General features: G+C 36.1%; 1 pseudogene; it reads right to left on the reverse strand.

The window, feature by feature from the left end:
- Nucleotides 1-780: 780 nt before the first annotated feature.
- LOC139176061 (olfactory receptor 6C75-like) lies at nt 781-9,193 on the reverse strand (annotated as a pseudogene).
- Nucleotides 9,194-12,763: the final 3,570 nt, after the last annotated feature.

Consider the following 12,763-nt stretch of genomic DNA (forward strand, 5'->3'; position numbering starts at 1 on the left):
GAATGTTTTAGATAGTGAAAGCAGCTTTATTCAAGCAGGAAAATTCTGTGGAAGACATAGACTGTACTTCGGTTTTGAAGTAAGACAATGCAGCAAATTCTTACATTATAATTCAACTCATAGGTATAGGTAGACAATATCTCTCAGAAACTCAAAATTTAGCAGTGTAATTAAAAATATTTTCATTTGGGGTCATATAAAATACGACTATTTTTCTTATTCATCACATAAAGAATAATCAAAATGTATTATCTTACTCTGTGAAAACATATTTTGTAAAATAATTATAAATTATATCTTACTTTATAATTTATACAATCTGTTCACACATTAAAAATTATGACACTTATGAAACTATATTCTCAGGAGCATAATACTATATCTATTATAATTGAACTATTTTTTAACTAAATAATTGATTTCATCATTTCTTTCAAGTAGTCAGTTTTGTTCTAAAACTATAACTACAGCTCCATACATTTTATTAACATGCCAAGTCCTGAAAATTTATCTAACACATAGCTCATAGAAAGCCTTATTGAAAACATTTGTTTCTTACAATGTGATCTGTGAAAAATATCACATTTAAAATACTGCATTCCTGAAATTGATAAACGAACAGATTTGTAGAGCAGAAATTCTAGCAGGAAATGATAGCTTGGAAGGAGGCCCTAAGTTGGCTGAAATTGCTATATAATCTAAAAATATAGACAGAATAAGACAAACTAGACCAAGATTAAAAGGAAAACATTTTTTTCCTTTATACATTTTAGAATTTTCTCATTTGTTTGAAGTAAACCAAACTATCTGGGCCATATTTTTAAAGGCATGTTTCACTAGCTGGTTTCTTAGGGTATAAATGAAGGGATTCAGCAAAGGGGCAACTGAGGTATTGAGCACAGCTACTCCTTTGTTTAAGGTCACTCTGTCATTGGCTGATGCTTTTATGTACATGATGATGCAGCTTCCATAAGAAATGGAAACTACAATCATGTGGGACTAACAGGTAGAAAAGGCTTTGGTCCTTTGTTGGACAGAAAGGAATTTGAGAATTTTCTTGATGATATAAGCATAGGAGAGAATCACTAACATCAGTGTGGCCATCAGTGTCACCATAGCCAAGACAAAAGACATGAGCTCTAGGAAATGTGTATCTGGACAAGAGATCTGTAGGATGGGAGAAGAATCACAAATAAAATGATCAATGACATTGGAATCACAGAATTCCAACTTGAGTCCTAAGATCACTGGAGGAAAAATCATCAGGAATGCAGTTGCCCAAGAGCTGAGTACAAGTTGGTGGCAAACTCTATTGCTCATGAGAGTGGTGTAATGGAGGGGTTTACATATGGCCACATAATGGTCATTAAGACATAGCAGGTAGAATGTAAAATTCAGTGATTCCCAGGGGGGAAAAAAAAAAAAAAAAAAAAAAAAACTGAGTCATACAACTCATATAGGAAATAGTTCTGTCCTTTGTGACAAAGCTCACCAAGAACCTTGGAATGCAAACAGTTGTGAATGAAATTTCTAAAGAGGAGAAATTGTGTAGAAAGAAATACATCGGTGTCTTAAGGTGGGAATCTAGCAGAGTGAGAAGGATAATGGTTAAGTTTCCTGTCACACTGAACACATATTTGAAAAAATAGAAAGAGAAAAACTACAATCTGGAATACAGGGTCATCTGTCAGACCCAAAAGAATGAACTCTGCATTGAGTGGTTCCCCATTTTTCTCATAGGGGTTTTATCAAACCTAGAGAAAAAGATCTTAAAAAAAATTAATAGGATTGGATGTGAGAGTCAATAAGAAAAAAAAAAAAAGATGAGAGAGAAGCTAACATGAAATTTATGCCAACAATATGCTAAGCACCGTGTTTGGGAATGTACATAAATTTTCTTGTTAATATCTGCAAACCCCTCTATGAGTAGAGTATTACTATCCCCACTTTTTAGAGAAAGAAATTGAGGCTTAAAAATTTTTTCTGAGGTACATATCTATATCTCAGCTTTTTTAATAGAAATATGTTGAATCTTTAGTGAAGATAAATATTATAAAGACACAACAGATAAAATCCTTCTGAATCCCTTGGGTGAGATCTAAGCATTTATATTTCTACAAAGTTTAAAGTTCATAGGCAATGAAGATGTACTGTGTTGGTAATTCAGTGGGGTGTTGAACCCAAAGCCTTTTACATTCAACACCTTTGCTACTTTCAACTTTATCATAATGAATATCCACTACAAGGTCTTAGTCTTAAATGCATGAATAAATTTATAGTGTTTGTGAATTCACTTAAAATCTATGGAAATTATATATGAAGAGGGCATATATAGTTTTTTTAAAAAATCTTCTGCATGTCTTCTTAGCCTCCTTGTAGATAAGATGTGCTACTTCCATACGAAGTTTACCATTTACATGGTTCCTAACAGATAAAATTACTGTAAAACTTTCAATTGATGGCAATAATGCTTTTTCTCAACATGTCCAAATAGTCAGCTTTCTTTTAAAATCTATCATATATTGTATCTAAAATTTCTTACCATTCTATGTTTCCTTTACTTTCTTTAGTTTCTATATCAGAATTTAAGTCTGTATAGTACAATTATGTGTTGCTTCCTTAATAGCTGTCTCTTAGGGTGATTTAAAAAGATAAACTCTGGTTCTTTGAGAGGATAAATAAAACTGACAAACCATTATCCAGACTCAACAAGAAACAAAGGGAGAAAAATCAATAAAAATAGAAATTAAAATGGAGAGATCACAACAGACAACAAAGGATCATAAGCGACTACTACCAGCAATTATATGCCAATAAAATGGACACCTTAGAAGACATGGACAAATTCTTAGAAAAATACAGCTTCCAAAACTGAACCACGAAGAAATAGAAAATCTTAACATACCATCACAAGCATGGATATTGAAACTGTAATCAGAAATCTTCCAGCAAACAAAAGCCCAGGTCCAGACGGCTTCTGAATTCTACCAAAAATTTAGAGAAGAGCTGACACCAATCCTACTCAATCACTTCCAGAAAATAGCAGAGGAAGGTAAACTTCCAAACTCATTCTATGAGGCCACCATCACCCTAATACCAAAACCTGACAAAGATGCCACAAGAAAAGAAAACTACAGGCCAATATCACTGATTAACATAGATGCAAAAATCCTTAACAAAATTCTAGCAATCAGAATCCAACAACACATTAGAAAGATCATACACCATGACCAAGTGGGCTTTATCCCAGGGATGCGAGGATTCTTCAATATCTGCAAATCAATGTAATACACTACATTAACAAACTGAAAAATAAAAGCCATATGATTATCTCAATAGATGCAGAGAAAGCCTTTGACAAAATTCAACATCCATTTATGATAAAAACTCTCCAGAAAGCAGGAATAGAAGGAACATACCTTATCATAATAAAAGCTATATATGACAAACCCACAGCAAACATTATCCTCAATGGTGAAAAGTTGAAAGCATTTCCCCTACAGTCAGGAACAAGACAAAGGTGCCCACTTTCACCACTACTATTCAACATAGTTTTGGAAGCTTTGGCCACAGCGTTCAGAGCAGAAAAAGAAATAAAAGGAATCCAAACAGGAAAAGAAGTAAAACTCTCACTTTTTGCACAAGACATGATCCTTTACATAGAAAACCCTAAAGACTCCACCAGAAAATTACTAGAGCTAATCAATGAATATAGTAAAGTTGCAGGATATAAGATCAACACACAGAAATCCCTTGCATTCCTATACACTAATAATGAGAAAACAGAAAGAGAAATTAAGGAAACAATTCCATTCACCATCGCAAGGAAAAGAATAAAATACTTAGGAATATACCTACTTAAAGAAACAAAAGACCTATATATAGAAAATTATAAAACACTGGTGAAAGAAATCAAAGAGGACACTAATAGATGGAGAAATATACCATGTTCATGGATTGGAAGAATCAATATAGTGAAAATGAGTATGTTATCCAAAGCAATCTATAGATTCAATGCAATCCCTGTCAAGCTACCAACGGTATTTTTCACAAGCTAGGACAAATAATTTCACAATTTGTATGGAAATACAAAAAACCTCGAATAGTTAAAGCAATCTTGAGAAAGAAGAATGGAACTGGAGGAATCAACCTGCCTGACTTCAGGCTCTACTACAAAGCCACAGTCATCAAGACAGTTTGGTACTGGCAGAAAGACAGAAATATAGATCAATGGAACAAAATAGAAAGCCCAGAGATAAATCCACACATCTATGGACACCTTATCTTTGACAAAGGAAGCAAGGATATACAATGGAGAAAAGACAATCTCTTTAACAGTGGTGCTGGGAAAACTGGTCAACCACTTGTAAAAGAATGAAACTGGAACACTTTCTAACACCATACACAAAAATAAACTCAAAATGGATTAAAGATCTAAGTGTAAGACCAGAGACCATAAAACTCCTAGAGGAGAACATAGGCAAAACACTCTCTGACATACATCACAGCAGGATCCTCTATGACCCACCTCCCAGAATATTGGAAATAAAAGCAAAAATAAACAAATGGGATCCAATTAAACTTAAAAGCTTCTGCACCACAAAGGAAACTCTAAGCAAGGTGAAAAGACAGCCTTCAGAATGGGAGAAAATAATAGTAAATGAAGCAAGTGACAAACAACTAATCTCAAAAATATACAAGCAACTCCTACAGCTCAACTCCAGAAAAATAAATGACCCAATCAAAACATGGGCCAAAGAACTAAACAGACATTTCTCCAAAGAAGACATACAGATGGCTAACAAACACATGAAAAGATGCTCAACATCACTCATTATCAGAGAAATGCAAATCTATGAGGTACCATTTCATGCCAGTCAGAATGGCTGTGATCCAAAAGTCTACAAGCAATAAATGCTGGAGATGGTGTGGAGAAAAGGGAACCCTCTTACACTGTTGGTGGGAATGCAAACGAGTACAGCCACTATGGAGAACAGTGTGGAGATTCCTTAAAAAACTGGAAATAAAACTCCCTTATGATCCAGCAATTGCACTGCTGGGCATACACACCAAGGAAACCAGAATTGAAAGAGACACCTGCACCCCAGTGCTCATCGCAGCACTGTTTATTATAGCCAGGACATGGAAGCAACCTAGAAGTCCATCAGCAGATGAGTGGATAAGAAAGCAGTGGTACATCTACACAATGGAGTATTACTCAGCCATTAAAAAGAATACATTTGAATCAGTTTTAATGAGGTGGATGAAACTTGAGCCTATTATACAGAGTGAAAGAAGCCAGAAAGAAAAACACCAATACAGTATACTAACGCATATATATGGAATTTATAAAGATGGTAATGATAACCCTGTATGTGAGACAGCAAAAGAGACACAGATGTATAAAACAGTCTTTTGGACTCTGTGGGAGAGGGAGAGGGTGGGATGATTTGGGAGAATGGCATTGAAACATGTATAATATCATATATGGAACGAGTCGCCAGTCCAGGTTCAATGCACGATACTGGATGCTCTGGGCTGGTGCACTGGGACCACCCAGGGGGATGGTATGGTGAAGGAGGAGGCAGGGGGGTTCAGGATGGGGAACATGTGTATACCCGTGGTGGATTCATGTTGATGTATGGCAAACCCAATACAATATTTTAAAGTAATTAACCTCCAATTTAATAAATTTATATTTAAAAAGAAATAAACAAAAAAGTAAGCAGTGGTACATCTACACAATGGAGTATTACTCAGCCATTAAAAAGAATACATTTGAATCAGTTCTAATGAAGTGGATGAAACTAGAGCCTATTATACAGAGTGAAGTAAGCCAGAAAGAAAAACACCAATACAGTATACTAATGCATATATGTGGAATTTAGAAAGATGGTAATGATAACTCTGTATGCGAGACAGCAAAAGAGACACCGATGTATAGAACAGTCTTCTGGACTCTGTGGGAGAGGGAGAGGGTGGGATGATTTGGGAGAATGGCATTGAAACATGTATAATATCATATATGGAACGAGTCGCCAGTCCAGGTTCAATGCACGATACTGGATGCTCTGGGCTGGTGCACTGGGACCACCCAGAGGGATGGTATGGTGAGGGAGGAGGGAGGGGGGGTTCAGGATGGGGAACATGTGTATACCCGTGGTGGATTCATGTTGATGTATGGCAAACCCAATACAATATTTTAAAGTAATTAACCTCCAATTTAATAAATTTATATTTAAAAAGAAATAAACAAACAAAAAAGTAAGCAGTGGTACATCTACACAATGGAGTATTACTCAGCCATTAAAAAGAATACATTTGAATCAGTTCTAATGAAGTGGATGAAACTAGAGCCTATTATACAGAGTGAAGTAAGCCAGAAAGAAAAACACCAATACAGTATACTAATGCATATATGTGGAATTTAGAAAGATGGTAATGATAACTCTGTATGCGAGACAGCAAAAGAGACACCGATGTATAGAACAGTCTTCTGGACTCTGTGGGAGAGGGAAAGGGTGGGATGATTTGGGAGAATGGCATTGAAACATGTATAATATATGTGAAATGAATTGCCAGTCTAGGTTTGATGCATGATACAGGATGCTCGGGGCTGGTGCACTGGGATGACCCAGAGGGATAGGATGGAGAGGGAGGTGGGAGGGGAGTTTAGGATGGGGAACACGTGTACCCCTGTGGCAGATTCATGTTGATGTATGGCAAAACCAATACAATATTGTAAAGTAATTAGCCTCCAATTAAAATAAATAAATTTATATTAAAAAAAAAAGATAAATGGAGAAGGCAATGGCAACTCACTCCAGTACTCTTGCCTGGAAAATCCCATGGATGGAATTGTCTGGTAGGCTGCAGTCCATGGGGTCGAGAAGGGGTCAGACATGACTGAGCGACTTCACTTTCACTTTTCACTTTCAAGCATTGGAGAAGGAAATGGCAACCCACTCCAGTGTTCTTGCCTAGAGAATCCCAGGGACGGAGGAGTCTGGTGGGCTGCCGTCTATGGGGTCGCACAGAGTCGGACATGACTGAAGCGAATTCACAGCAGCAGAAGCAAAAGTTAAAATTTGATCTAATCCAGAGGGTTTGTGTGAATATCACAATTTCCAGAATTAAATGAGGAAAGATTTAGAGTAATTAATGATATCTTCTGTGTCAAATGCTGCTTAATATTATTGTCTGCTAAATGAAAATAATCTGTTCTTCTTCACATATATTCTCATTTAATAAGTATCTTAATAACTTCTATTTTTAATTAATGAATGGATGTATTTTTTTAAGAGGATATAATCGTGCAGAAGAAATTGATAACTAAAATGTGGCCAAATTTTGATTAGAAGTGAGGATGTCTCTTTTTTGAGATCATTTTATTAGTCTTCTTTTCTCAACTTTTTCATTGTTAAGTTTATGCAGTTAATAAAAACCCCAATGGACAGATTTAAATCATTTTATGAATAGACACCATTTATATATGTTATATTTCTATACAAAAAAGATGAAAAACAATTATCCAGAAAGAAAAAAATCAAACTGCTTATAAATATCTGCCTTTGATTTCCAGAAAATTACCTTAATTCACAATTAAAACAAAAGATCCAACCTCTAAAGCACTTACCTTATTTCCTGCATTGTCCTGTATTTTTGCCTAAGACGTGAAAAGGGAGAGAAAATGGATTATCAATCTACTCAAAGTCTAAACAATATTATTTCATCAAGAAATTGAAAGAAAAATAGCTTTTAAGTTATAACTCAATGCCAAAATGTGGAATGTATTCTATGCTTCTGTAAAATTTCTGCTCCCACCTCACTCTTGTATGAAAATGTAAACTGAGGCCAACATTCTGGACTTGGGTAGTAGAAGCTACTTTATTTGATTTTAGCCAAAATAAGATAAATTCTCTAGAATTTACGTGAATAAGTCCAAATGATATCATATATATTATTAGTATAATACATTCTTATATTCCTTACATGTTGAAATAGAATTAGAAAAAAATCCAGGCACTTTTGACAAAAGTGTTGGCATATCCTCCAAATAGGGAGATGTTTTATAGTTAATTTCACACACTAATTGAAGAGGCTTTCTTTTATAACTTATTTACTTACTTACACATTCAAGGGATTCACTGAGAAGGTAAAAGATGCAAAACTACACAAAGAAAAGTTACCCTTGGGACTAATGAACAGAACACACTAATTATATGCAATAAAACTGACTTGTATAGCATATTATCATACAGTGTGAAGGGCGTATCACCTATAGAGAACTGAGGTTATTAAACATCTCTAAGACAGCAAACAAGAACAACTGGTGGGTCAGGATCATAGTCATTATTCAGTGATTAGCTTTAGTATTTAAGGTTAAAGGTATACAAATTTTGTTAGTTTTACCACATTCACAAAATTTTTCATTCAGTCAATCCTTGTTGAGATGACTGAAAAGTTACTAATTTTATCATGAATTGTGGCATGCTCCAAGCTGATTAATTTGGGTATCAATGACCTTAGTATGTAAGACTCAACTTAAGTAGAGCAGTATTTAAGACTCTAAGAAACATGACTGAGTGAAAGGAGATATGAGGTTAAATGGTGATGTAAGAATTGTATCCAAGGAATGTAAAAACTATATGACACTTTTAGTGACTCAAGAAATTAAGGAAGAATCACATTCAGACATTAGTAACTTTATGGTATTTCTTCCAGGTGTGTTAAAATAAAAACGTTAAAGGTAACGGTATTCCTACCCTTGACTTACCATGTATGAGAGAAAGAGAAACCCCATGAAGTGAAAAAAACCCAGCATTATCCCACTCACATACACTCAAAGAGAATGGCAAGGGTTGTATACCCCTATCTTGCCCCCTCTCTCCTCTCTTCCCCCTGGTAACTACTAGTTTGTTCTTTAATTGTGTAAGCCTGTTTCTGTTTTGTTATATTCATTTCTTTCATTTTATAGATTCCTTAAGAAAGTGATAGCATACAGTGTTTCTCTTTCTGTGGCTGACTTATTTCACTTAGCGTGATACCATCCCAGTCCATCCACCGTGAGATATTACCTCACACCTGTGTCAGAATGGCTATCATCAAAAAGACCATAAAAAAACGTTGGGGGAATTAAGACAAAAGGGAACCCTAGTACACTGCTGCTGAGAATGTGAATTGGTGCAACCATTCTGGAAAATGGTTTTGTGGTTCCTCAAAAGACTAAAAATAGAACTGTCATATGATCAATCAGTTCCACTCCTGGGTATTTATCTGAAGCAAATGAAAACACTAATTTGAAAAGATACTTGCATGCCAATATTTACGGAACATTGTTTACAACTGCCAAGATATAGATGCAACCTAAGTGTTTATCAACAGATGAAAAGATAAAGAAGGTGCTGTATATATATGCATACAATAGACTAGTATTTAGCCATAAAATAAAGAGATGTTACTTTTGAAATACTAGCATTTATATACAATTTAGAAAATGAAAAAAAGATATTATAATCCCTTTTCTCTGAACAAATTTTGATGTCCAAGAGGAAGGGATGGGGGTGGCAGGAGGTGGTAATGAGTTACTCTATTCTTGTTTAGGTTTTATTTTCTCCAGCTTTATTGAGATATGACTGACATATACAATTTTGTAAATTAAGTTGTACAATATGTTGATTTCACACTTGTATGTTGCAAAATGATTACCACCATAGAATGAACTAACAACTCCATCACATTACATAGTTACCGTCTCCTTTTTTGAGGTGAAATCATATAAGATCTACTTTCTTAGCAACTTTCTTGTATATCAGATCAGATCAGATCAGTAGCTCAGTTGTGTCCGACTCTTTGTGACCCCATGAATCACAGCACGCCAGGCCTCCCTGTCCATCACCAACTCCCGGAGTTCACTCAGTCCATCGAGTCAGTGATGCCATCCAGCCATCTCATCCTCTGTCGTCCCCTGCTCCTCTTGCCCCCAATCCCTCCCAGCATCAAGCTTTTCCAATGAGTCAACTCTTCGCATGAGATGGCCAAAGTATTGGAGTTTCAGCTTTAGCATCATTCCTTCCAAAGAAATCCCAGGGCTGATCTCCTTAAGAATGGACTGGTTGGATCTCCTTGCACTCCAAGGGACTCTCAAGAGTCTTGTCCAACACCACAGTTCAAAAGCATCAATTGTTCGGCACTCAGCCTTCTTCACAGTTCAACTCTCACATCCATACATGACCACAGGAAAAACCATAGCCTTGACTAGACGAACCTTTGTTGGCAAAGTAATGTCTCTGCTTTTGAATATGCTATCTAGGTTAGTCATAACTTTCCTTCCAAGGAGTAAGCGTCTTTTCATTTCATGGCTGCAGTCACTATCTGCAGTGATTTTGGAGCCCAGAAAAATAAAGTCTGACACTGTTTCCACTGTTTCCCCATCTATTTCCCATGAAGTGATGGGACCGGATGCCATGATCTTCGTTTTCTGAATGTTGAGCTTTCAGCCAACTTTTTCACTCTCCACTTTCACCTTCATCAAGAGGCTTTTTAGTTCCTCTAATACAGTATTATTAACTATAATCACCATGCTGTACATTACATCCTCAGAATTTATTTGTTTTATTACTAAAAGTTTGTACTCTTTGACCCAACGTCTGCTTATCTTTGCAAGAACATATAATGGAGAAAAGACAGTCTCTTCAATAAGTTGTTCTGGGAAAACTGGACATATACATATAAAAGAATGAAATTAGAACCCTCCCTAACACCATACCATGATCAAAATGGACTGAAGACCTAGATGTAAGGTTAGACACTATAAAACTCTTAGAGAAAATCAGAAGCAGAACACTCTTTGATATAAATCACAGCAAGATCTTTTTTGACCCATCTCCTTGAATAGTACAAGTTACAATAAAGCAAAAATAAATAAATGGATCTAATGAAACTTAAAATCCTTTACACAACAATGGAAACCATAAACAAAACAAAAAGACAACACTCAGAAATAGAGAAAATATTTGCAAACAAAGCAACTGAAAAGGAATTAATCCCCAAATATACAATTAGTGCGTGCAGCACCTTACCAGAAAAAAAACAAAACAAAACAAGCAAACAAAAAACAAGAACAAACATCCTAGTCAAAAAATGGCCAAAAGAATTAAGTAGACATTTATTCAATTAACAGATACAGAAGGCCAACAAACACATGAAAATATGTTCACCATCACTTAAGTATTCAGTTCAGTTCATTCACTCAGTCGTGTCCGACTCTTTGCTACCCCATGAACCACAGCAGGCCAGGCCTCTCTGTCCATCACCAACTCCCAGAGTTCACCGAAACCCATGTTCATTGAGTTGGTGATGCCATCCAACCATCTCATCCTCTGTCGTCCCCTTCTCCTCCTACCCTCAATCTTTCCCAGCATCAGGGCCTTTTCAAATAAGTCAGCTCTTCGCATCAGGTGGCCAAAGTATTGGAGTTTCTGCTTCAGCATCATTTCCTCCAAAGAAATCCCAGGGCTGATCTCCTTCAGAATGGACTGGTTGGATCTCCTTGCAGTCCAAGGGACTCTCAAGAGTCTTCTCCAACACCACAGTTCAAAAGTATCAACTCTTTGGCTCTCAGCTTTCTTTATATTTCAACTCTCACATCCATACATGACCACTGGAAAAACCATAGCCTTCACTAAATGGACCTTTGTTGACAAAGTAATGTCTCTGCTTTTAATATGCTGTCTAGGTTGGTCACAACTTTCCTTCCAAGGAGTAAGCGTCTTTTAATTTCATGGCTGGAGTCACCATATGCAGTGATTTTGGAGCCCAGAAAAATAAAGTCTGACACTGTTTCCACTGTTTCCCCACCTATTTCCCATGAAGTGATGGGACCGGATGCCATGATCTTAGTTTTCTGAATGTTGAGCTCTAAGCCAACTTTTTCACTCTTCTCTTTCACTTTCATCAAGAGGCTCTTTAGTTCTTCATTTTCTGCCATAAGGGTGGTGTCATCTGCATATCTGAGGTTTTTGATATTTCTCCTGGCAATTGATTCCAGCTTGTGCTTCCTCCAGCCCAGCATTTCTCATGATGTACTCTGCATATAAGCTAAATAAACAGGGTGACAATAAAAAGCCTTGACATGTTCCCTTTTCTATTTGGAACCAATCTGTTGTATTAGAGAAATGAAAACAAAACTACAGTGAGGTATGATCTCATTCCAGTCAGAATGCCCACAATAAAAAATTCTACAAACAATATATGCTGGAGAGAGTGTGGAGAAGACAGAATGCTCCTACACTATTGGTGGGAATGTAAATTGATACAGTCACTATGGAGAACAATATGGAGATTCCTCAAAAAATTAAAAATTAAACAAACATATGGCCCAGCAATCCCACTCCTGGGCATATACTTGGAGAAAATAATAATTAAAGAAGATATGTGCACTTGAATGTTCATTGCAGCACTATTTACAATAACCAGGGCATCGAAGTAACCCAAATGTCCATCCAGAGAGGAATGGAAAAAGAAGATTTGGTATATATATACAATGGAATATCAGCCCAAAAAGGAATGAAACAGTGCCATTTGCAAAGACATAGATGGACCTAGAGACTGTTATATAAAGTGAAGTACGTCAGAAAGAGAAAAACAAATATCATTTAATATCACTTACATGTGGAATCTAGAAAATGTTACAGATGAACTTATTCTCAAAGCAAAAATAGAGACACAGATGTAGAACACAAATGTATAGTCCTACTATGGG

This window comes from Bos indicus, chromosome 5, assembly GCF_029378745.1.
Source record: "Bos indicus isolate NIAB-ARS_2022 breed Sahiwal x Tharparkar chromosome 5, NIAB-ARS_B.indTharparkar_mat_pri_1.0, whole genome shotgun sequence".
Classification (NCBI taxonomy): Eukaryota; Metazoa; Chordata; class Mammalia; order Artiodactyla; family Bovidae; genus Bos; species Bos indicus.